This window comes from Lemur catta, chromosome 1, assembly GCF_020740605.2.
Source record: "Lemur catta isolate mLemCat1 chromosome 1, mLemCat1.pri, whole genome shotgun sequence".
Lineage (NCBI taxonomy): Eukaryota > Metazoa > Chordata > Mammalia > Primates > Lemuridae > Lemur > Lemur catta.
This window is the reverse complement of record NC_059128.1, coordinates 207,476,398-207,503,965: the sequence shown is the minus strand read 5'-3', so window position 1 is coordinate 207,503,965 and position 27,568 is coordinate 207,476,398. Positions and strand designations below refer to the sequence as shown.

General features: G+C 39.0%; 1 long non-coding RNA gene across 1 annotated transcript in view; it reads right to left on the bottom strand.

Moving 5' to 3' along the window:
• The window catches only part of LOC123641781, a 176,423-nt gene that overhangs the window by 104,962 nt on the left and 43,893 nt on the right, over positions 1–27,568 (bottom strand). Inside the window, exon 2 of the long non-coding RNA XR_006736346.1 lies at positions 13,607–13,835. This is a non-coding gene — a long non-coding RNA (uncharacterized LOC123641781). The remainder of the gene's footprint in view (positions 1–13,606; positions 13,836–27,568) is intronic.

The window sequence follows — 27,568 nt, the reverse complement described above, 5'->3', positions numbered from 1 at the left end:
GCCGTAACCACAGCTTATGAAGTGTTTATTTTGTCAAGCACTATATAACTTTATATAATTATTTCTAGTGCTTATAAACAACTTTGCAAGTTAAAATATATATTGATTCCATTTTACCATAGGACTAAGCAGAGGCTCCAAGGGATTCATTGCCAAATTGTAAGAGCCAGGAAGGGGCAGAGCCAGAACTCCAGCCCATGCCTGCATAGCTACAAAGACCAAGTTTGTTCCCCTCATATCTGGCATCCAGATTCTTCAATCAGGAGGCAATGGCTCCAAAAAATTATAAAGAAATGTACTTATTCCTTTTTCTTTTTCTATGAATAATTTCTTAGGTTCTATATCATTCATCAAAGGGCATTTCCAACCTCTGAATTGATGGACCAAGCCTTCAACTTGAATGATGGCCAGTTCTTGAACCATTTTATAAGTTCAAGAAATCTAAGCTTTGAACTAGAAATGAAATAAATTTCTTAATTTAATACAGGTGAAATGTGATTTGATGTATACAGTGGCCTTGAAATAAGTGAGTTTAGTTTAATTGCATTAATATTTGCATAGGACCCAGCACTAGCAGATGTCTGAGTTTAGGTCCTGGCTCTGTCAATCTCTGTGCAGCCTTGGCCAAGTTCCAACCTCTCTGAGCCTCTGTTTCCCCACTAGTCACATGGCATGATGAGTACCTTCCTTGCCTTCCTGATAGAGTGGGAATAATTGAGATAAGGTTGTGTGATCCTGCAAGTAAATATGGTTTGTAAACTAAGATGCAGCATATAAAATGTCATAATTAATAATGATTCATGCATAACACCTCGATGGTTTATAAGGACTTTTTCTTAAATATATTATATATGAAAAACAAATTCCATCATAGAGTGATAAGCAAATAAATAAATAAGAATTTCCTTGCTCTGTAGAGGAACCAAAATACCACCATCATCTTTTGGTTTTTTGAAAAAGAAAAATCTAAAGGTAACTATTGTTTTGTTTTTAAAAGTAATTTTTAATTATTAGAAATAAGGAGGAAAAAACCACCCAAAGCAATTACGATTCTGTTTGAAATGTAATTCTATGCTTTTGTTTTTAGGCATTTACGACACCATTTTTTTTTTTAATTATGGGAAAGTAACCAATAAAATACAAAGGGTAAAGCAAACACAGGATCAGAGATTCTTAGAGTTGGATAAAGATTTTGAGAGATAATCTAGTCTGGTTCCCGCATTTGACTCATGATGAAACAGACTCAGAGAGAAAGTGATTGCCCAAGTTTACCCAGCTCATGAACTTGGAGCAGCAACTCAAAGGCAGCTCCTTCTAATTCAAACTCCAGGGCTCTTTTGACTTCACCTCAGGCCTTTGTTCCTACCCACCAAGGACACCTGGTGGGCCTGCAGTTTACTTTGTTATAGCTGTAAACTCCTAGTAAAAATGTTTGTCTTCCATTTCACACACCCTTTAGGACATCAAGGGTGCCCCAGAGGCCTCCAGGCAGCACAAGCCAGACTAAAGACAATCTGCCTCAGTGAGAGAGAGAGAGAGAGAGAGAGAGAGAGAGAGAGAGAGAGAGAGAGAGAGAGAGAGAGAGAGAGAGAAGGTAGGGGAGGGCCAGGAGAGGCAGCACATGAAGGGATTTCTAAGAAAAACTAAAAGCAAAAAGATTTCTCTATCCTCTGCTGAGAGCTTTTTTTAACACCATCTCCATCTATAGCTACATCTCCTTATCAAAACAATAAAACGACTGATGCTTATGATAAAAAACAGAAACAGTGCCCCCGTCAGTGCCCCCGTCAGTGCCCAGCTCCCCACCTCTGCAGAGCACGCTGATTTCCTCAGAGGGTTGCTTTTCATTATGATGTTTCCAGACCCAAAATTTAAATATCTGATTATTACTGCTGCTCAGGCATGGCACTGTTTATCATTTACATGACTACACAGAACATATCACTTTTATTGCTTGTATTGCCCCTAGGCTTATGGTTTAAGTATCATTTTTAAAAACAGTAAATTATTGCTATTTCTGAGAGTGTTGGAATCTTTGAAAAAAAAAAAGACCATCCCTCTTTATGAAAGCTTTGGAGGAGCCAGGAGGACATATAAATGCAAGAATTGTAATTAGCAGCCATAATATATAACTAAAAGGTGAGCACAGAAGCCTTATTATAGGTCTCAAATATTGGTGTGTATTGTTTTTTAACACACACATTATGCTATACTCAAAGCTGATATTTCTCTACATTCTCAACATTAAAATTAAATAAGATATAAGCCTCTTTTCTAGCATTCGTGATTTTGACTTGAATATTTTTTAATTTCATACTTTTTACTTCAGCACTTGTCATCCTTATATAAGAAGCTTGCTTGATGTAACATTGCCAGGAAATTTTTGTTTTCCTTAAGCACAGCAAGTCTGTGTCATTACCTAGAACTCTTCTGTGACGGACACTGGTGTAGACATTAACTGGTGATTTATCATGGCCATTTGGGGTTACTAGACAGGGCAAGAGGAGTCCTCTGTGAACTGTTGCTTACTTTCTATAATATTTTCTTATTTTCTCTTCATAAGAGAAATTTTTATTCATCAAGGATTATTAAGCTCTTAGGGGAAGTATAACCAACCATTAATGTCAGTCTTCTGTAAAAATATTAGTTGCTAACATTGTGTATTTCAGGTAACTCAGTAATGCTAAATAAGACAATTTTCCTGAGTGTACTTAAATTTACAAAGTGCTAATAAAATGCAATTTTAATATTTTTTATGAAACCATAGAGCAAAAATGTTTCCCACAGAGACAAGGGGTCAGCCTAAACTCCCAATGAATGGCAGTCAGGGCATATTTAAATGTCGATGTTGTAGAAAAGCAACAGCTTCCCTCGTTATAATTTCTCTACCACAATACCCAGGTATTTTGCCCTGCCTGCTACGTCTTTCAGCATTCCCACAAATACTGTATGAAAACCATTGTCTGTTATTATAAGTGGGAAATAAGAATTTAGCAATAAAATAAATGAAAATTGTATAGTAATTGTTGAGAATTATCTATATATTAAGAATTCTCAAGAAAGATTTAATGCTATTATTGATGTTCTATCCTCTGGTTTTATAGGTTTTAAAGCATTTGTTATCTATGTCACTTAGTATGTTTACATGACTAAAAAATGCAAAGTGGTAGTATTTAAAAAACTAGAAAAATTATCTGTGGACATATTTTTATGACCAAAAGTTATCTGAAATATTGTCCACATGCTTTATAACTGAAACTGGATAAGTCTCAGAACCATTAAAACATAAAGGAAGTGATTTAATAATTACTACCCTTTATTGAACAGCTACTTGTGCCCAACACAATGCTGGGTGCTCCATACACTTCAAGAGCCTGTGAGCCTCCACGGTTGGTGTTATTAGCTCCATTTTACAAAGTCGAGGATATTAAATAGTTTGTTCAGAGGCACAGCTGGTAAATAACAAGGCCTCATTTTAAACCCGTGTTTTCTTTTATAAATAAATAAAAACAGTTAATATAATACATAAAACCATTTAGTGTGTCTGAAGGAACATGGACTGTCATGGCAAATTCACTTATAATCCAAGTGTGAGTATATGATTTTTTAAATAAAAGAGGAAGAAATATCATTTTGTTTTTATCTCTTTATGTCCACCTTCTCCATAGTCTCTGAGAGCAGAGATACTTTTTACTCATATTTATATGCTAACACCTGGCATATAACAGACAAATGTTGAATCCATTGATTCTTATAAATAGGCCATGTCATGAATTCTGAATTGGCTCTAAATAAAATCCAGAAAAATTGATATACTATTCCCTAAGGTGTTGCTAAAACTTCAAACATAATTTAGAGTGAAGGATAAATTAAAAAGAAAAATATTTTTTAAAAAATATCCCAGTGTTCAAAGGGTTCAGAGTATAGCCCTGAGCACTTCCTTTGGTTATCAATTCTTGCTGTCTCCTTTAGCCACACACTGTGAGACAACCACGCTCCTAGATCTTCAGAAGGCCACTCAGAGATACCCAAGAGTAAGATTATTGGGTCACATTTGTGACTGAGGCTTAGTAGAATGTTGAATTTAATCAACTATTCCACTTTAGCAGTTGGATTGCCTGGATACATCTTGACTAATATAGCATATACATGAAGAAAGGCTACAGCTTCTTCCTTCAAACGTGAATTTACTCCAGCCCTGTCCAGCTACCTTTTTAAGACAAGTGGACAAAGGCGCTAATGTGATCTTTTAACCTTTTAGCCACTTTCCTACCTGGGGCATTTTACTCAGAAATGTGCAGTCTGTTTGTTTGCACCCCCTTCTGTTATTCTGTTGTTTATTTTGCCCACACCACTGTATTTGCGCTGGACGCAGCTGAGTCTCCACTGTGACCGTGGCCTCTTGTCTGACATGTAAACAGCATCTGGGAGGGAAGGTCCTCCAGACTGCTGCCTGGTGTGTAGACTTGAAGTGAGAGTGTTATTTTTATTATTATTCAATAGACCCTGATGTAGTGAAACACATCTTTAAGGTGCACCACCACCAGGAGAAGTTACACCAGCAGTGCTTCCATCTCAAGTCAGACAGTAGTAAGAAAGGCATCCTCATTGCAGTAGATTGGTAGGAGGTAGCCGCTGTGTGGCATGTTTTACAAACATTACCTCATTTAATGCCATTTAATACCCCTAAAAGGTCAGTAGTTACTATCATCCTCATTGTATACAGAAAGAAACTAAGATCTCGTCACAATTAAGTGGCCAAGCCAGTTTCCAAAGCAGGACTATCTGATTCCCAGTCTCTTTTTCTCACCGGTTTATTCTTCCGCACTCTGCATGGTCAATTTGTGAAGTAAGCATCTCGAACATTTCAGCATCGTATTATTATTCTAGCTTTTAAAAAGAGATGTCAAGAGATTTTTGGAATAAAAATGTCTAGATAAGTATTAACATTTTTCCTTCCAAAATGGCAGTGCAGCTTTCATCAGCCCTAACCTAGTGCTTTGCAACCTTTTTAGGCTGGTGGCAGCCAATCGCTCATTTGATTCCTTTCCTCCTGAAAGAGCTACCGGCCATCTATTTTTAAATGAAATAAAACTAATTTAATTTTGAGAATTCTTTGGAACATTTCATGACATTTGTTGAGATAATTGGAGACATCCTGGAGTGTCACAAAACCAAGGTTGGGAATCAGTGCTCTAAGGACTGAAGAAGCAAATTAATTTTTCTCCCTGGTTTTCTTCAGATAGTTTTATGTGTAGAATCGCAACTTTCTAAGGCTTTCATTATGTGTTTTGACTTCCTTCTCCTTGTTATCCTTTCTCTTCTTCTTTATTTATTGTATATAGACTACTACAGAGCTCATTAATGTACTTCTTAACCTAATTACTTTTCTTCCAATAAAACAATACCCCTTGTTCCAGGAATGTGCAGGTTTTCAGAGCGAGGAAGAAGGCTGTGACCTTCTGAACTGCTCTGCTGTCAGACTGAGCACAGGTGACTCATGAAACACATATCGAGGTATAGGAAAAAACAGCTCAGCAAGACAGTGCCCTGTCTTAATAATAGGAAAAATACATTTTCAAAGAGTTGTGCTAGGTTTCTTTTGAAGACTCTGCTCATGGTTTTCAAGGTATCTGACCTGACCTGATTGGATTCTGGAATAAGCAGAGCTTTAGCAGAGGGAAACTGCATGCTATATCATCATGATGTGTTTAGAGGTAAAACCAAAACAGTTCCCAGGGAAAATTAAATATAAATGTCTCATTTAAGGTGGCCCATTTAAAAGTTAAATCTCAGAAAATTTAAGCATGACTGCCATGTGATCTGCAACGTATCTGTTTACTAGTCAATGACACTTTCTTTGTTTACTTAGTCTTCTCAATGACTACTTTTTCTACTCATCATGTTTATTCAATATTCAAACATTCATTCATTCACTCAATTAGCATGGAATAAGCACTGTTGCAAATATAATGCTTTTGCAATATACTTTTCCATTGATGAGCTCTGTTATTTTGGAGAAGTCATTTAAGTATTCTGAGCTCCAGTTCCCTGGCTGTTAAAGTAGGAGATTGAATGGTATTTTTTCCAACAATTTTATTCTATAATTTCTAAACAAACCTTAAATTCATGTCATGGATATTGACATCAATGTAATAACCATCCACATTGAGAAACAGATATAATGTCTCTCAGCTCTTTATAAACAACTCATCCTAATAGCTTCAATTTTATTAACTGGCAACCTAACAAATTAACCTGATGCAAGTCTGACTATGAAAATTTTGCCATTGAAAGGATCTAAGTGTCCCTGAAGCCAAAAGGCCAAATTTGACTTGAATATTGTATTAGTTGTATTTGTTTATTATTAAAGATTCCTGGCACTGAGCTCACTGCTTAGAAGTAGCTCATTTATGACTTGGTACCTAAGACTTTCATCGCCTCAGTAACAGCACAAGACTGGTGGGCAGACTAGAAACAGACTATCCTCAGTGTCTACTCCCCTGCTTTTCTGTTTAGCAATAGAAGTCTCTGAGTTTTAGGTAGTATTTGACTTTCCAGCTAAAGTGCATTTCCCAGATTCCCTTGCACCTGGTGTGGCCACGAGGCTGCATTTGAGCCAAGGATGTGAGAGCTGAAGCAATGTACGCCATTTCTGGGTCATCTCCTTAATGATGAACCCACTTGCCATGCATTTTCCCCTTCATCCTTCCTACTACCTGGGAAGTGGTGACTGCTGGAACAGCCTTGGCCATAGATATTAAGGATGCCAGAGCCACCCACCGGGCATGAACTACTGTCCTCTGGACTCCTAGGAGAGAGAGATAAACTCCTACCTTACTTATGACATTATTTATCACAGATACTTTGTTACAACAGCTTAGCTTATAACCCAACTAATATGCCCTTAGTTCTGAACTCAAAAGAAAATAGTTTTAGGACATACAAAATATTAAATATTTTTTAAATAGCATACAGAGGTAGGTAAAGGAATAACAGATCATACTGCCTTTTAAGTATATTCCTAAAAGAGTGAGTAGGGTATCAGAAAAATTAGGAAAAAAATGACAAAGCCCACTTAAGGATCTCTTAGGAGCAGCTCTCAGGTCAGCTAAGCCTTGCAACACCAAGAAGATGCTTGCATGTCAGAGGGGAAACCTATGATAATACAATTTATTTTGTTAATCACATTCTTATGCCTACTATAGTAAACAGAAGCTTTGTAGCCAGGTAAATTTTAGTTTAAATTGTAGCTTCATCAGGGATTAGCCTTGACATTGGCAAGTTACTAAACCACCAAGCCTCAGTTTCCTCATCTATAAAAGGGGAATAATAACAGATGTTTCCTCAGAGTTGTTGTAAAAATCAAAATATCACATAAACTCATGTGTGCTTGGTACATAGCAGGCTCTCCTTGAATAAGGAACTGTTGCTATTAATGTCTTTCTCTGACTTGTAGCTTGGCATCCTTGCTACTGTTGAGTTAGCTGCAATCTTGCTGGCATTTTATTTTCTGAGTGGACTGATTGAGCCTGTCTCTGAAGGTCTTTCTGCAGAATACCCCATTAGAACAATGCCTACCGTAAGCTCATCATTCTCCACTCGCAACCCAGGCAGACAGAAAGCAGGTCGGCGGCTCCCTGTGTTTGTGCTCTGTGGAGGTGAGCATGCTTTCACAGACATTTAGCAAGAGGCTTGGGTTACTGGGTAGTCCACTCGCAGTTTAGAATTTGGTAAAATTACCTGAGCAGATCAAGTTCCTATTTGCAGTCTCGTTTGCAAATATAGAGCCTCAGCCTCTGTGCCCCTCACTTACTTCTTTGAGGATTATTTTTGAATAATACTTACATAGCTCTGCAAATGCCTCCCTCAAAGGGTCCTCATCTTTTTGATGCACTTTGCTTCTGCATATTATGGTGCTCTCATTTGGAAATGGAAGAATTTTAAACGTATGTCACAGAACATCTGAATCCTCTTACACACTTTCTAGTTACCCTTGAAATATTTTTGTGCAGGTTAAAGGGACTGCAAGGCTTCTTCAGATTCAGAACCTGCTTTGTGCTGCTTTCAGAAGTTTTTAACTGGGATGATCTCTTCAGGAATCCAAACTGGGGAGCTGAAACAAAGGACTATTCCCAAATTGTCAAAATTGACCAAATATATCCCTCTCTTCATTTAAACTCAAATAAAACCCAACTAAATCAAATAAAAAAGCTAAACAGGTTGTAAAGACAGCATGACCTGTGTGTTCAAAGCTCTCCTAAGTTAATTGCAACATAAGTTTTCACATTTTTAAAAATACCTGCATTATGTTTGAAATTCTAATGATGGTGACATATTTATTTCAATTGAATGCATGCCAGCTTTACCCTTTAGATAAAAAGGCTTATTTATTAAATGCCTCCTAGGTCCAGGCCAGATACAGGGCTCAGATCATTATAATAGCTAAACCTTAAGGTTAATACTACAATTGTGCCCATTTTAAAGGCAAAGTAACTGAGGCCTAGAGCACAAGGTCACATAAGGTGGCTGAGTAAAGATTCAGACTCTGTCAGTCTTAAAACCCTTGCCATCGGCTGGGCGTGGTGGCTCACGCCTGTAATCCCAGCACTCTGGGAGGCCGAGGATGGAGGATTGTTTGAGCTCAGGAGTTTGAGACCAGCCTGAGCAAGAGCAAGACCCCGTCTCTACTAAAAAAATAGAAAGCAATTAGCTGGACAACTAGAAATATATAGAAAAAATTAGCCGGGCATGGTGGCACATGCCTGTAGTCCCAGCTACTTGGGAGGCTGAGGCAGTAGGATTGCTTGAGCCCAGGAGTTTGAGGTTGCTGTGAGCTACGCTGACGTCACGGCACTCTAGCCCGGGCAACAGAGCGAGACTCTGTCTCAAAAAAAAAAAACCCTGCCATCTCCAGTATTTCTTACTCCCTCTCAAATTGGGGGATTTATTGGGATTAGGCAGTTCTACTCTGTTTCAAAACTGAAACCCAGATCCCGAATTAACCTGGGTAAAAACCATAATTTTCCTTTGTCATACTGGAAATTCATGGCTTTGGCAGATATCACGATGCCAGAGCAAAAATAAAAGGAGATTTTTTTTTTTTTTTTGGTAAATGAAGTGTTTCTTAATTTCTTTTACAGATACTGTGGGAGGAAAGCTTAATGGAATTTAGTACAAGTTCAGATTATTTAAAAATATATTTTTCCATGCTAATGTAAAGGTGTCAATCTCCCTTAATTAATGTCAAGTGTGGGTTTAAGTTGGTCACATTAATTCTTCTCTATACCCCAAAGATCTCAATCTACAGCCTTTCAAAACAATATACCTTTAGAGGAAGAACGCTGTGGGTTTTAGGGAAGTATTTCTTGTTCACTGGCAACAGAGCCAGTGAGTCCCCTCTGCCTGCCTCTCCTGTGCCCAGGAGGTACCCAAGAGCCCCTAGCTGTTTTCACTTAAGTCCTTCTCATGGCCATGTAGCAGGCCGTGTGTAATTTACAGTGATTGCTTTGCTGATGCCTCTTATCCTCCCTCCTCACCTTCCAACAAATTCCCCTGTACCCACTCTTCTTTCCCATTCACATCATTCAGATGAAGCAAAAAACAAAACCTGAAAGTGAGACTAGCTCATTGAGCCTGGAGGCCACCCCAGGCTGACACAACCAAGAGAAAAAGACCCACCAGACAGGACTAAAGGAAACACTTGTCCTTGAGAGAATGAGTGTGGACAGGTAAAATCGGGCCGCAGGGGTGCTTGACTGGGGGCTGCATGTGTCCAAACTGCCGACCTACGGAGGCTGCTAGGTCCTAGCAACTGAGCAGGGTGTGAAAGAGCAGTAAGGAGAACATCTTGTCACTTGAGATTTAAAAGTAAAAACCTAGTCTACATTTTTGAGAGAAAATAATAGAACAAAAGGGAATCTTTTAGAAGTTAAGTGAGATGAATTCAGGCTCTGCAAGATGTTCTCTTTGCAACACTTCCGGTGTTACTAATGTAATTACAGACCAAACTGAGGAATTACAGGGCTGAATGGCTCCTAAGAGAAACTGGGCTTATTCAAACCTTTTGGATGCGTTTACTACTTCATTCAGCAAGTATTTACTGAGCGTGTACTATGTGTTAGACCTGTATGATATACTAGTAATGACATTGTGAATAAAAATTGCAATACATAGTCTCTCTGTGCTTGCAGTTTGGTTGACATGTGAGGATGATGGGCTTACGGATACGTCATTTGTGCCCTGGACAGACCTTGGGTCTGATGTTCAGTTGCACTTTCTATATGTCTTGCTCTTCCCTTTCCTGATAATTTAGAACAAAAAAGTGTGTGGGGGTGTGTGGAACTGAATTTGAATTTGGGGTTTTAGTGCTAAACGAGCAATTACCAACTACTTACAGTAGCACAGAAAAAGACAACAAATGACCTGAGATCTCTCTAAGATCCAGTGGTAGAACTACATATTAAATGTGGTCAACTGCTCTTCTTCAAGCTCTCTAATACAATCTGTATTCCAAATATGTTTATTAAACAGGTACTATAGTAGGAAATGTATGCAACAATGAATAGAATATCTGTACCCTTTATTGTACATTTATTATTTACCCAGTACTGTCTCAAGTACTTTACGCTCATTATTGCAGTTAATCTTCAAAATGACTCAACAAGATAGTTTTCATTATTATCCCAGTCTTGAGGATGAGGAAACTGAAGCCCAGAGTGGTTCTGTAATCCACGGTTAATCTTACCCAAGGTAAGGTAAGTAAGTAAATGCTGAAGTTAGAATTTGAAACTAGTTTTGTTTGATTCCAGAGTCCATGTTCTCAAATAGATGCAATATTGGGTCTGAGTCCCTGCCTTCAGTGATCTTAGTCCTCTGGGAAAGAAAGAAAAATTAAAATGTCATTTTCACATTAATGATAGCTACTATAAGAGGAGCAGGCCCTGGGTTACTAATGCAATGCATGGGAAACAATTAAATCCAGTTTTGAGGGTCAAAAAACATCTAAACCAAGTCCTGAAGGATGTGCAAGCATTGACTGGGTGGAGTGGGAGGAAGCACAATTCAGAAAGAAGAAAAAGTATGTGCAAAGGTCCGGAGGCAGGTCTGGGGAACTGCAAGTACAGCGACCACAATCATCTGTGACTATCCAGCCACCACGTGGCACAAGTTGCAAGATGCTCTCATAAAAATGACCTCACTTCTTCTGGGATATGGCATGAGAGCTCATGATGATTCTGCTCATGCTGGTGAAATTTGATTCAATTTTGGTGGAAAACCCTATGTACGCCCTGCACTGAATCACTGCACAGAAGCCTGGAGTTCTGGTCACCCTAGGGCAGTGCAGCTCTGGAAGGGGGCATGTTGTCACAGGGCCGATGTAGGCTCAGCTGCAGTCATTCTATCTGTAACTGCCTGACAGGTGGTGATTGGCTGCCCCTTCTTTGTCACCAGATGTTGCTAAAATTCTCAGACTTTGGTTCTATATCAAAAGCCTACATTTGAATGAAGGGGAACAGATTGAGTAACCAAAAAGAGCTAATTCTGTCCTGGCAGGCCGAAGGGTGCAAAGTACAGAGTGGGAAGTGAAAGCCATGGGATTTGAGGCAAAACCATGAAGGAAATGAAGTCAAATCTTTACACTCTACTGCAACAGGCATCTTTCTTGTGACAATTTCCCTGGGGCCATTATTTCAGGATCTTCATTCGTTTTAAAATAACGTGGACTCCTTTGATCAGTACATTTTCGCATATTACTTTTTCTTACAGGGAAAAGTAAAAAGGCTTCAGAAACACACAGGCCTAGATTCAAGCCTTGGCCCTAGCACTTACTAGCTGTGTGGCCTTGGGCAAGTTGCTTATCCTTATCTTTACAATAAGGATAATAATGTAGATTTTGAATGACCAGCTAGGGGATTAGAATGTAATGTATGTAAAGCACCTAGTCTGGCCCTCCCTAGGCATTCAATAAATGGTAATTAATATTATGATTACATAGACATTTAAAGGAGAGTTTTTTAATGCCTTAACTCAAATTTTGACTAATGGTAGAATTTGGGGCTGCTGCAGATAAGTATTTTTGAGTATTGATAATTTTCTGAATCAAACAACAGTTTAATTTCACTAAAGACTCTTGCCCTTTAAAGGAGTCCTATAGTTAAATCACCATATTTCTGAGCCAAGAAATTTGGATCCATTATCTGATCAGTATTAGTAAATTTCTGGGAAAAAGGGAAAAGAGTATTTGAAATTGGGACCCCCCCAGAAAAATTCAATATATATGGTTTCCATACATACATCTATGATTCTTTCAGGAAAAGAGCCTGTGGTTGGGCACAGTGGTGCGTGCCTGTAATCCCAGTACTCGGAATCACTTGAGCCCAGGAGTTAGTTCAAGGCCAGCCTGAGCAACATAGCGAGGCCATGTCTCAAAACAAAACAAAACAGCCTCTGATAATTAGTGATCTTTTGTAATACCTTGAAGTTTTATTGTTTCTGATCAACTAAGTACTCTAGTGCTAAAAACTAAGCTTAACAATTTAGAGAAAAGAGGGAATATTTTACTCTCTTAAAACTGAGCAAACTAGATATTCATGTTTTATTTATTCAGTTATATATCAGTGCTAAAGCAAAGCATTCAAGAGAGGCACAATAATGGAAAGAGCTCTGGGCTAAGAATCAGAAGGCTTGAGTTTTAATTCTGACTCTGTCCTAGCTAGCTATAATAGTATGGCACAAAAGAGTAAAACAAAGTTGTCACATTCTCACTGGGATGGACCAAGGGGAGTCTCCTGGGGTGTATCACTTAGAAATGAAGTGTGATGCTCCCAGCAACTGCATTTATTTATGGCTGTAGGTTAAGTAGCTCTGGAAGTTGAATTAAAGCTTTTAGGCTTATCCATAAAACTTGATAATTATTTACCATTCCCTTTACTTATATATTTTTTAAAAAATAAAAGCTATAGAGCTTTGGTTCTCAGATTCTAAGTGCAATATGAATTAAATTATTCTCTTTTGATAAATACATTTGTGATGTTGTAAATATTATGAGAGGGGGCTATCTTAGCATCCTAAATTTAGAACCCTAGAATATTACCGAGAGATTTAACAGCTACCAATAAGAATATACCTTTCAATCTGTCTTAAAGCAATCTTGCTCAATAATATGATTCTGAAAACAAAAGCACACTTTACACACACAAGAGATTGTTAAGGGTCATATAAGTATTTCATTATTTAAGTGAGTTTAAGGCTTTAAATGATTTAAGGCTCATTTAAAGGAATATAAATCACTTACCTTATTTTAAACCATCCATGTTTCCCCTAATGGTGTTTACTAAGTCTGAAAGGCATTTGTTTAAAATAAATAGAGTAACTTGTACATTGATTAAACTATCTCTTAGGTAGATCATGGAATTGCAATTTAGCATATAGAGTTGAAGAGAGCATCAATTAAAGACATAGAGAGGCTGAGTCAGGTGCTCATCAGAGAAGACAGGATTAAAGATAGGTTAAAAATGTAAACCCCCAAGTATGCAAAACCTAAATGCAATAATATAATGAAAGCACAAAATCAAACCAATTGAAATAAAAATGAAGCACTTACCTGGTATGATCACCTGAAAAGCGTAGCAAATTCCTGCAAATTGCAGGAATTCACATTGCAAAGTACTCAGCAATACTTCTGTGTAGTTCTATAGAAAGCCCCGAAAATCCTGCAATATCTTGCAAAGTGCTCCACAGGTATCCAATACTTTTGAACTGATATCATTCTACGTTCCTCAGTGGGTCCAAATCACGTAACCACTGGTCTTCAAGTGATGAAAAGGTAAGCCCTGGAGAAATGGAGAACTGGTTTTCAGTTTTGAGGATGGGCTAGAGATCAAAAATCTACTACTCAGGGGTACCCTGGATACCAAAATAATACAAAATAAAAAAAATGCCCTTTTGATTATTTTTTTAAAGTATTTGCTTCTAAAAAGGACAGAATCCCCCAACCTCCCAACCCATATTTTAATAACACAACAATGGAAGAGCAATATTTGACAGAGGGTGTATTGGATGTTGATGATCTCCAACTGCTTCCAAATCTGCATAAATAAAACTCCAATAAATCCCTACACAATGAACCTACTGAATGGGGCTCTATTTATCTGCCGCTGAAGGATAAAGGGCCAAGCCAATCCTATTGACAGTTAAGTCTGTAGCTTCCAACATATCACTGAGGTCACTAACCCACCACTACAGTATGGGCTGACATAAGCTGCTGATGTGCTCAACAAAAATTAGGGCTCAAATCAATTCACTGCTAAAATTCAATTTAGGAAGCTCTCAGTTTGCACAGTTTTGGTTGATCGAATTCAGAGATGGGATTCGATTCATATTTCAGTAATGAAGATCAGGGCTGGGAACTGATATATTGAAAGGTGTATTTTTCCATTTCTTCTCCACATAAAATATTCATGGATGCCATGTTCTACAGTGTACTCTGACAGTGTAACAGCTGCCAAAAACCTGGTACCTGAGGCCACTTTTACATCAATAAATTATCGAAGGTTACATCTGTAGCAAGATAGCTTTATTTGGCCACGCAAATAATACCAAGGTACATAACACAGTTATCCCAGCTTTTGTTCCCTTGAGGGTGGACTATTGTTACACTCTGTGCTGCAAAGCATGCTGGGAAGGTCTGAGCAAGATGGAAGGAGGAAAAGCACTTGCCTCTGTGCTCTAATAAAGGCAGTACAATATAAAGGTAAGGTCATAATTTGTAGTCAAATATCATGAGCTGTGTGAAAAAAAACCACCTCTCTAAAACTCAGTTTGTCCATAGTTTAAAAGAGGGTATTCCTCTATCTCCCTGCAGGGCATTGAATTCAATAAATAAGCAATATCTCTAGATGATCTGCCACATGATGGCCAGTCAGATAATGTTATTTAAGGTGCTACCTTCTAAGAACGTACCATATAGTACTGAAACACCAAAATGTTTCATCAGTCACAAGAAAAGTCTTGAAGAGCTTCTATTTCTCTTTAAGAGTCACCGAGTACAGAAATTCAATTTTATGGAGTTCTAAAGAAGTTGGTTTCACAAATGAAATATTTATTCCTTTACCATTCTCATTCTCTTTCTCCTATCATCTCTTAGAACTCTGGGGAAAATACCAGAGGAAATCCTGAATTTATGGGGGCACCTCCCCAATAAAACTACTAACCATCTTGACCAATATTGGTGTTAAAGACTGCATTATAAAAACGCTTTTAAAAGCCTATCATTAAACTCTTTTTCTTTTCAGTTATAAAATTGTATTTAAGACCAAGTGGGTGACCTCACACCAAAGGCCACAGAAGGATCTGGTATGGGCATGGGATTCACAGTTGTCTTTGAGGCTCAAGGTCTATGGAATTGTCATCCTGCTGCTGATGTATGCTTAGGTTAAGTATAAGAAGCATACCAGACTCCAAGAACTTTAAAAACAAGGTCATAACTACTTCAAACTGAGGCAGACCCTCTTGTACTCCCCCAAAACACATGCATGTGAGCCTCCTTGCTAGATAAATACTCTTGGAAACCGGATTCACTTTTTTGGATCTTTCAGGTACTTTTTTATTAACTTAAAAAAAACAGCAATAGCTAAATTTATTGGTTCTGCTATTTGCCAGATATGATTCTGGTCTCTTTACAGACATTATGTCTAATCCTTACAAATCAGGCATTTTTTAACTCAGCTGATAAATGTTGAAATTGAGGCTCAGAGAGGTTAAGCGATTTGCTAAGTCTAAGGAAAGTGAATCAAGTTCAGTGTGGCTTCAAAGTCTGCTCCTTCCACTATACCACACTATCTCCTTGTATCAATTAGTTGATATGGAAGCATAATAAGTCCGGGAATATCCACCCTTACTTCCTTACCCACTATTCCTCTTTGTTGAACACATTGCCCTGACCTTACCTAGCAGAGTAAGGAGGAGAAGTCGCAAAGGAGTTTGAACTTTGAAAATTATTCTCTTGGTATCAAAGCACACCAAGTGAACCTACCAGATTCCTATAGCTGCACTCTACATTAGGAAGCATAGGTTTTTTTTTTTTTTTCCTACTGATATTCCCACTGCAGGAATATAGGATATAGTTTAATGTAGGGTGATACGTGACCACCACAGGGTGACCCAAAATCTAAGTGTGGATCACAGAACACCATTGGCTCCTTGCCCTGCCTGGCAGAGATAGTACCATTCAAGCGTGGGGTTTACAGTGACTCTGAAAAATGACTTAAGCCCTGAAAAATCGGAGTGAAGAGATGAAAGCCACCATTTTCCAGGAGCCAAGTGTTGTGTTTGTCTAGAAGATAGCATCTTGAAAAGCTCACAGCCTCATGCTCTTCATCCCAGGGTGTGCATGATGTGTCATTCTGTCCTAAAGGAAGAGACCAAATTCTGACTCAGTTGATTTTTTGAGTATAGCATTGCAGTTTCCATCCTGCCTCCCACTCAGTTACCACCTAGGTCAAATGCCTGCACCTCAGGAGTTTGGAAAACACATCCGAAGGCAGTGTGGCCTCAAGCTAACAAGGGCAGCCTCCACAGTAGCACATCTCCTCTTTCCCTGCCAACTTGTCCAACATTTGACTTCTGTGGAAACGGCTGTTCATTGGCTAGGTTCATTAGTGAAAAATGTTTCAACAGTTCCATTTAACAACCTGGAATGTCCTTTGGAGAAGGCCAAATTAATGTGATTTTTACCTTAAGAAGCTTAGAAACATAGTGGCTGCTAACTCAATAATTACATTGTACTGCCAGCAACAATTCAATATTTTTTTCTCGCCTGAGGGTTACAACACATTTGCACCATGGGGAAGCTTTTTCTCTTTACATCTCAAAACTGTACCACAAACTCTTCCTTTATTCATAACAGCGAGATCTCCAGCTGAGACAGGCACTTTTGTATTGCTCTAGATGACAGTTTTCTGTGTTCTTTCCAAGCACAGGGGGTTTAATAAACATATCTGGCAGGCCTTCCATAGCTGGAGGGCCCAGGATGACACTGTGTGCAAACAATATGCTTGTGCTGGAGGGAAACAAGTTTATTCAATTATTCAATTAATAGATTACAGTCAAGATACTTGTTATCCTGCAATGAAAAATGGGGCAAGAACTCCAAGAATTAGGATAGGTCCCAGGATTAGTAACAGCAGGCAATATGGCATATACAAATCATAAGGGTCTGGCCAAATGCATGAAAACATACTCACCAACTATTCAAACACACGTACAAATACATGCACACTTGTGACTGTTCTCTGAGAAAGGGGGAAATCATATTCCTAGAACCACATATTCAGAGAGCCTTAAAAACTCATTAAATACTTAAGTATATTTTAGTTCTGAGTCTAGCACTTGGGATGAGTGGAGGGCAAGGGAGGAGGTTGGTGCCAGAAGGAGAAGCTTTATAAGAATTCCCAAAAAAGATGTTCATAGAGTTTTCTCAGTGAAAACTAAAAGTATTTTCATTGGGTCTCACGAGTAGTAGCTGCCTTTCTGCTCCAGGGCAAGACTTTTCCTCAACACAGAACATCTTAGAATGTGCTCTCTGCCAAGACTTCTCACTTGAGCAAGTCCTGGTTTGAAAGTGAAGTTTATAAAATTTATATAGATATGTTAAGATTGCCTTAAGAAGAAATGAACTACTACACTTAAACATGTGATTTAGGGGTGGGGAGGGCATTTTTCTTTCTGTGGGGTGTTGGCATATTTTTCAAATTCCATTGATTAGATGTTGATACAAAACCACTCAGAGGAGAGTAGAAAGAGATAAGCTAGAAAGCTAGCTAGGGAAAAGACTGGGAAGGATACCATAATATGCTTGATGAGAAAAATCCTGATTTTATGCTATGGGCAATGGGGAGCCATTGAAGGTTTTTGTGCTGAAGAATCATCCCTCTTTTCCTTGTCCTACTCCAGCTGGACTGTTTTAAATTTCTGGATTTTATTTAGAAGCTTTGGAAGTAAATACTTGAGACATGGTTCAAATGCTCTAGAAGTACTATGAATATATAATATGATTAGCATTCTAGAACGCGTAGAAGTGGCTATTTGAAGTATGGAACAGTTGGGGTGCAATTCTTTTAAGTGTTCTAGTATGGAGCTATTACTTTGAAATGCTTCCAATCTTTAAGAATATATTCCCCCCATTGACTTTGGCCTCCCGGTGGCCAGCCCATTTAGGGCTCAAGATAAACCTCAGGGTATTTTTTAACTATATTGTGGTACTGAGAAGACCACCTCTATTTTACTGAGTGGAAAATGAAGCCAATGAAAATGTTAAAACGTCTTCCAAAAGTGACTAAGGGATAAGACAGGAAATACACTATTTCAAGATGGTGGAATCTTTTGATCCTTTCCAGAGAGATTTGGAAAATCCTTGGGCATCTTTTCATTCCTCTGTGAGCTTTAGCCAGATGAGAAGGTAGACAAATAATTCCTCCAGCAAGAAAATGGGCATAGAAAGTCAAAGCAGATGGCTTATTTTAGTTACTAAGGGGGCTAGCCAAGGTAAGAGCCTGAAGTTTAAAATTAAATCCCTGCATTCTCAAGGGCAGAATGTTCCTAAGTTCATGGTTGCCTCCCAACAAATGAATCAAGATGGCTTTTTATGTGTCTGTCAGTTGTGACCTTGCCCTGGCCCTCGCAGCTGAAATCACTAACGTTCTCTATGGCAGGCTTAGCCAGTCCCCATGTCACATCCTGTCCAGTCCCTGGGCCAGCCCAGAGCAGAGCAAGCCTTGGCCTGTCCAGAAGGCTGGCTCTAATTTAGAGGGTGACGGCACCTTGGCCAGGGCTGAAAACAAATGCTGCAGATACCTTTTCCAAGAGTGGCAGACACTGCTTTAAACTAAGTTCATGTATGCAGGGTCAAGAAAGGAATTCTTGGATGTGCATGTGTATGAGGGGCTAAGCCTGAAAAGGCAGTTTGAATAAGTTATCCAAGGATGGAGGAGAAATAGATATGCAGAACTAGAGCTATCAGACATGCAGAAACAGGGAGAATTAAAGGGTGAGAGAGAAGTCAAGTACATTCCTGAGTCAGGAGCTATTATTGTCTATTACCTTGGCTCATACTTTAGGCCAAGATTACCAGGTGGTCAGCTACTTTCAAAGGGACATAGGCAGAAGGAAGAGAGCAGGGCCCAAGTGACCAGCTGGTGGGATCTGAAATTACTCTTGTTACCATGGATCTACTGTCTGGTTTGCCTCCCAGGAGCCTGAACACACATCTGGCCTCTGAGTTCTTGCCTTTTCTGGTCTTTATGACTTTGGCCAAGGCTTCTGCTTCTGTTCTCTTGGAAATAGGACTCTATCCTGGACCCCAGAGCCCTTGGCTGGAGCCTAGATGACTCTTTTCCTACATCTTCCAGGGCTTCTCCCTAAGGACTCTGATGCTCCAGTCTTCCTTTCATGGTATCTTGTTTGAAGTACTAGGTTGGTGCAAAAGTAATTGTAGTTTCAGACCACAAATTTTATAAAACTGGGCTCAAACACATCTTTATTAATCAAAATAGGAACCCCTACAATTAACATGTTTTTGCCAACAAGAAATAAGTTTGTTTATTCCTGTAGTGTAAAAATCCATGCTTCAGGATTCAATGAACTCTTGGAAAGCATTTTCTGCATGCTGCTGGTTGTGGAAGCATTTTCCCTGCAAAAAGTTGTTGAGATGCTTAAAGAAGTGGTAGTTGGTTGGCGAGAGGTCAGATGAACATGGTGGATTAGGCAAAACTTTGTAGACCAATTCATTCAACTTTTGAAGCATTAGTTGTGTGACGTGAGCTCAGGAGTTGTCGTGGAGAAGAATTGGGCCCTTTCTGTTGACCAATGCTGGCCACAGGCGTTGCAGTTTTTGGTGCATCTCATCAATTTGCTGAGCATACTTCTCAGATGTAATGGTTTTGCCATGATTCAGAAAGCTGTAGTGGATCAGTCAGTCACTCATGAATGGTACATCTAGAATTTCAACCCAGATCTGTCTATTTCTAAAACCCATAATTTTTCTACTATGCAGGACTGCCTGCATACATACCCACCAGCATTGCATAGAGTTAAAAACAGACAATTTGCAGATCAAAGAGTATATATGATACTAATTATATGGTGATGACAAATTGCTAAAGCAGTTTGGGAAAAACAAAGATTGAGATGATTGAGTATCTTTGTGGGTTTCCCAGAAGAGGTGGGACATAAGGTGATCTTTGAAAAATGGCAGAATTTAGATAAACGGGAGGGTATTTCTGGGAAGAGTATCATCAGGGGTAAGCCAGATGGGTGGGATTGATGCTGAGAAGACCTGTGACATCAGGCTGGGTGAGTTGGGTAGGACAGACAAGCAGAGAAACATCAAAAGCCAGGGCAAAGAGTTAGACATCATGGGGTAGGAAAGAGGGATTCAGTATCACATGGAGACTCTAATTCAAAGCAGCCTCAGTCATGATAATGTTCCTTTTTACTCACAGCCAAGATGGAAGATTGCAGCCAGCTGGTGCCCCATCTTAAAACTTTCTCCCATCATGTTCATTCTGGTGAATCACTCATGGACTTAAGGTATGAGCTGTGTTCATGATGATGAGAGTCTGAAAGGGATAATGTTACAAATCCAATATTCCACACACCAAGTTGCTGAAATTGGTGTTCATCTTCTAAACCAGACTTGGGGTAGAATTCTACTCACTCATTTTTACTCATGACTACAATTTTTCCTTGACAAACACTGACCTCTAAGTCTTTACCTGCCCCTACCTTCTTTTACTCTCAAAATAAAAATGTGAATGGAAAAATGAACTCAGGGTGGTGAAGACTAGAGAGAAAATATGAAGGAAGAAGGGATTGGTCCCAGGAGATGCACAGTTGCACCTTCCTTCCTACTGTGGAGGCAGCAGCTCACTTGCCATGTGTGAGTCCAGCCAAACAGCATCTCATTTCTTGCTCAAAAAGAGCATTTGACAGTTCAAGACATTTACTAAAGAACAGATCTACTATGGACAAAATACAATAGCTGATAGCTTTATTTCTAGCATTTACTGGCAGAAACAAGGAAAAAATTGGACTCATTTCTAAAGTTCTCTCTAGGTATAACACTTGATCTTGAACCAGCCCAGTATTAGTCCACTAGGGCTGCCATAATAAAATACCACTCACTGAGTGGCCTAAACAACAGAAATGTCTTTCTCACAGAAGGCTGGAAGTCCAAGATCAAGGAGTTGACAGGTTTGGTTTCTTCTGAGGCCTCTTTTTCCTTGGCTTGCGGATGACCACCTCTCTGTGTCCTCATGAGGTCTTTCTTCTGTGCATGCACACTCTGTGTGTCTCTGTATCTTCTTTCAAGGACACCAGCTCTACTGGATTAGGGCTCTACCCTTATGGCTTTATTATTAAAGGCACTGTCTCCAAATACAGCCACACTGGGAGTTAAGGCTTCAACATATGAATTTTTGAGGAGAAACACTTTAGTCCATAACAAGCCCTAATACAAGTTAACGGAAATTATGAAATCATGGAAGCATTATGTATAATTTCCCCCACTATTTAAAATTCATGGTAGCTAATTTCAAGTGGGTTTTCTTTAAAATGAAGTGTGGAACAAGGGGAGAAAAGTGTGCCAGAGGCCTTTTGAATACATAAGCTATGGTCCTAGTTCTGCCACTAACTTCTTGTGTGACCTTGAGAAAATAACTTTACTTATCTGTCGTCAATATCTTTACCTCTTAAAGGAGAAGATTTCAAAATGATAATCTCTAGGGCCATTTCTAACCACAGCACCTATGATCATTGTGAAGTCACCTATTTTGTGACTTCACTTTGAAATTTAGTCAATCAAATGATATTCATTGAAAGACAAATACGGCTATATGCACTGACTGTGTGCTGAAATTGCTTAGATCCTAGCATAAATTTTGCATGCCCCAACAGCAATACTTCTTCAATACAAGATGGAGGTGAGGTCTGGAAGGTGTCAGGTTCCTCTTGTCACCATAGCCCATTTTGGCAACTGAAACTGAGTTGGTATCTAGGTAGTCAGGGTTGAAATCAGGGGCGTAAGTACCAAATCTCCACTTTATTTGATGGTGTGTGTGTACAACCTACATAACAGTTCTTCACACCCTTTGATGAAAGCCAATTTTATAGACTTTAGATGTGTGTGTGTGTATTTTTATTGTGAATTTTCCTGGCTTCTCCTTTTTGTAAGGCATATACCTCAAAATTAGCATATACCCTTTCTATTTAATCGGACTATTCGTTTAAAAAGATTTCCATTCTGCATGTGTTATCCACAGGTGTCACAAGTAATTGGTGATGAATGTGTTTTAACAAAAGTGTCACAGTTATAATATAATGAAAGAAAATGACAGAAACACTCCAGGAATATAAGGATAGCTATGTAGTCAACCTATGGTTGGGGCAAAAACATAATTCTTGGTATTCTTGTGAGACAGGAAAAAGTACAAAATAAGAGAAAAGATATTTTGCAGACAGAATTAAAACCTATCCTCTTTAGTTTAAAATATATTAAGCTTAAGATGTTCATGGAAATTTGTTCACTACTACATGCTACTTACAAAATTAACCTATTTAATGCTATATTTGTCCTGAGGGCTCAAGACATACGGCATATGGCACATCCAGTGTTATCTGTGAGTAGAGTGACAAAAATTTTATTTTTAATTATGTAGTTTTCAGCTTAAAGTGTATATTTTCTAAGAAATCTTTAATATCTATTTCTGAAACCACAAATAAAAATGGATCCTCCAATTTAGCTCCAAAAACTAATATGCATTCTAGAAGATTTCTTTCCATATTTCAGTGCCTTCATTGTTTTTTCACTCATCCAGCAAAAACTATACGCCAGGTAGCCAGGCTTGTTACACAGTCTTTTATCTTCATGGGACTTAAAGTCTAAAAAATGAATGAACAAATACATAGATAATAAGTAATGAGGAAAATAAAATAGGATAATATAATAGACTGGTGGTTCTCAAAGTATGGTCCTTAAATGAGAACTTGTTAGAAATGAAAATTCTTGGGCTTCATCTTAGACTTCACCTCAGACCTACTCATTCAGAAATTCTGACACAGCAATCTGTTTTTAAACAAGTTCTCCAGGGAATCTAAAGCTTAAAAATTCCTATAATAGATGGATTGGTGACAGAACTAGAAGAGAACTTCAGACTGAGATCTCAGAAAACTCCTCTCTGGGAACACATGGGAGCAACCTGTGGAGACATTTTCCACACAGAGGGAACAGCACTGCCAAGACCTTGGTGAGTTTGGGACACAGAGAGAAGGCCCGTGTGGCTGGAGCATCATGAGAGAGGGAGAAGAGCGGCACGAGGTGGTGTTAAGGAGGTAGGTGGGGACAGCTCGCGAAGCCGATAGCTTGTGTCTGGAAGGAAAAGCGGGAGTCATGAGGAGAGCAGGTCATCACAGGCTTCATGTTCATAAATCCTCTTTACTGCAAAGAAAGGTGAGGACTCCCTTGGAAGTGTGAGCCTTTGTTTCTCTCTTCATTTACCTACCTGCTTGTACATATAATAAACACCAAATTTATGCAACTGGATGAATTTCTTTAATTTCTATTCACTTGTAAAATAACAACCAAACTATGGACTCTTGGGTGAAGGAGGGTATTTAGGATTCTCTCTCCATGAGTCTAAATCATACATAATACATGACAAAAATCAAATTTGTAATTAATATTTCAATGACATCAGTATCAATGAAAAGTTTTTTTCCCTTGAGGAGCTCATGATCTGATGGGACAAAAATTTAACAAAATGCCTTAACATCTTTAATAACCACAATTCCAATGAAATAGTTGGATCAAGTTCTCAGTACTTCGTAAAGGAGCATCTGAGCATATGATATGTCTGCCCAATTCATTACTGAATTAAGAAAATAGGGTAAGGTGGCAGACAGACTCTATGGTGATCCTGTGATCTTGGTATCCATATCCTTGAGTGGTTTCCTTCTCTTGATTGTGGTCAGGACCTGTGACTTGCTTCTGGCTAATAGAACACAGCAGAGGTGACAGGATGCATGTGATTCCATGTACATGACTCTCCCTTGCTGTTTGCAAAGAAGCAAGGTACCATGACATGAGCTTCTGTGTGGAGAGGATCCATGCAGCAAGGAGCTTAGGGTAGCCTTGGGTCAACAGTCAAAAGGAAACTGAAGTCCTCATTCCAGCACCCTGCAACGAATCGAATGCTGCCAATAACCCTGTGAGCTTGGAAGCAGATGCTTCCCAAGCCAAGCCTCAGATTAGACTGCAGCCCTGGCCAAAACATTGATTGTAGCCTGTGATACCCTGAAGTAAATGACCTAGTTAAGCCATACCTAGATTCTGATCCACAGAAACTGTGAGATGATAAAACATGTAATTTTAAGTGCTAAGTTTGTGTTAATATTGTCATGTTAGTTAGGGTTCTATAGAGAAATAAAACCTACAGGATATGTAGAGAGATATGTAAGAGGAGATCTACTACAGAAATTGGCTCTCATGGTTATGGAAGCCCAGAAGTCCCACAATCTGCTATCTGCAAGCTGGAGAACAAGAAAAAAACAATGATATAATTCAATCCAAATCCAAAGGCCTGAGAACTAGTGGAGCTGACAGTGTAAGTCCCAGTTGAGTTGAAAGGCTTCTTTCCCACATCCTAGAGGCTGCCAGCACTCCTTGACTCACAGCCCCTTCCATCTTCAACGCCAGCACTGGCTAGTGGAGTCTTTCACACATGACTCTTCTGCCTCGCTCTTCCACATTTAAGGAAGCTTTTGATTAGATTCGGTTAGCTCAGATAACCCAGGATAATTTACTCATCTCAAATTCAACTCCTATTGCTCTCACCCTCACTCATTCAATTTTGGCCTCACAGACTTTGATGATGTCTTTAGAACATCATAAGCTCTTTCCCAGATCAGGGTCTTTGCACTGTCCCTTCTTCTTTCCTGGAAAGGTTCTTACATTAGACCTTCTTGTGGCTTTCAGTTGTCTACTCAAATATCACCCAGAGACACATTCCCTGATCATTCTATTCAAAAAGCCCTCCTCTGCATTTCTTTATTTTGTTAATCTGTTAGATTTTCCTTCAAAGCTCATATCAATACTTGAAATTATGGTGTTTGTCTGTTTGCTCCACTAGAATGTAAGTTTTAAGAGTGTGGGAATTTTGCTGTCTTGTTCCCTGTTGAATTCTCAGTGTTCACAGTAGTGCCTGGCATATGAAAGCTATTCAGCAACTATTTGTTGAGTGAATGAATGAATGAACCAAGGGCAAAGTCCTACAGTACAAGACAGGGCAACTTCCCTCAAAGTGACATGGGATGATTGTTCCAGCAACCGGAAATCTATCTAAACAAAATTGCCAATCAATTTTCTCATCAGGTTTTTAAAAAAAGTCTCTCAAAGACCTTGTGGAGTCAAGATGGCCCCTTGCCTACTGTGTTAGCTTCCTATTGCTGCTATAACAAATTACCACAAATTTAGTGTCTTAAAACAACACAAATTTATTCTCTCACATTCCAAAGGTCAGAAGTCCAAAATGGGTCTCACTGGGATAAAACCAATGTGTCAGTAGGACTACATTTCTTCTGGTGGCTCTCATACAGAATAATCAATTTCCTTGCCTTTCCCAGCTCCTAGAGGCTGCTGGCATTCCTAGGCTGCTGGCCACTTCCATCTTCAAAGCCAGCAATGGAGTCTTTCATGGATGACATCACTTGGACACTGACACTTCTCTCTTCCACATTTAAGGAGTCTTTTGATTAGATTGAGCCCACCCCAGATAATTCAGGAATAATCTGCTCCTCAAATTCAACTATTATCAACTTTAATCCCATCTATTATCTTAATTCCCCTTTGTCATGTAACCTAACATATCCGAAATTTCAGAGATGAGGATAAAGACATCATTTGGAGCTGCTACCACATTATTCTGCTACCACATCTACCAATCCATTTTTGGTGTGTGTGTGTGTGTGTGTGTGTGTGTGTGTGCTTTAAATATCCAGATGTTCTTTAAGATCATAATGACTCAGTGTGTGCCGTTTTTCTTAAAATGTGCTCACAAACTCTCCAATTAAAAAAATCTATATTTTTTCTAGTCACCAATACTATGTTCATTAATGAGACTAATGCTTCACACTTCTATCACTCTTGAAGACTGAGACAGTGTTTGCCCTTCAATCCAGAGACTCTTCTCTCATTCTCTGTGGTTTTTTAAAAGCAGCAAGACTAGTCCTTTGATCATATCCTTAAGGTGTTTCAGTGTCCTGGGATATAGTTCTTCTGAACACAAGTTTTCTCATTATGAACACTTGATGCTCTCTCTCTTCATCTCTCTTGGCTCTATTTTCTCTCTGCATTGTTTGTTCTGCCCTCTCAATTTGAAGATGATTATTCTTGTTGTTAGATCAGTTCAGAGTCAAACAGAAACGGTTTCTAGTAACAGAGCAGAAGATTCTCCACGCAAGGGAGCATTAATCAGAGCCAAGGATCCTCATATTATATGTCTCCCTACAGTTTATAGGATGTGTTTACCCATGCCACCCACTTTCATCCCCACAATTCTCTTTCTTATTTTTCTCGCCTGTAAGCAGCTTTATACTCCTTTAGCATTTTTATCAGCTTCATCTCATTACGGGCTGATCTCGTCTGAATACACTTCTGTTGAACCTGTCTCTTTTGCATGTTTAGTATTTGTGAATCCTGAAGTGATAAATTGGGACAGAGAATGTCTACTCCAAGGCCCTCACAAGAAATCAGTGGCCCACCCAAGGTTACGTGGGGCCGAGCAGCCTATGGGATCTAGTCCACTCGCCGCCAGGGCTCATCCATGGCAGTGCCTGGCCAGTCTTATCCATCATTATGCCTTCCTTCTTCCGTTTCTCCTATGAGTCCTTTTGAATATAAGCTCATCAGAGAGCCCCCTTGGCAGTCACAAAAGCTTCTTTAGATGTGCCTACCTTTATTCACATGGGGATTATTCATGAATATATGATCAGAATTACATTTTTTCAGAATTTTCCTATCTCCTTTGAGCTATGTTCCCTTTTAAAGTCTCTGTCCATAGAATGATGCCGTTTCTTGGGAGTCATTTCTTTGATTCAGGGGAAAAATGCATCCTGGAAGCCTAAAGAACATATTTGACTATGTTCAGTCTTCCCTCCTTCAACTATTTTCAACTCTGAAAAATGTAGTCATTTTTCCCAGAATTCTCATATGAATACATCCACAGAGCATCACCCTGCTAATGTGAATTAAGTCCAGAACAGCAGTAGCCTCCACCTGATAGAAAATGAAATTGGTGATTAAGTACAGCCAGGTAGGTGTTTATCTGGGTTTCTGATTTCAGCACAATAAAGCTTCCTGCCAATAACTCAATGGTATATGTTCCATTTGCTAGTTGGGTGACCTCCCTGAACCCCATTTTCTCCATTGATCAAATGGGAGAAGTGCCTACCTGACCACTTTTCTTAGGGTTTTGAGAGAGGATCAAATAAGAAACATGCAAATATGTCCTGCAAA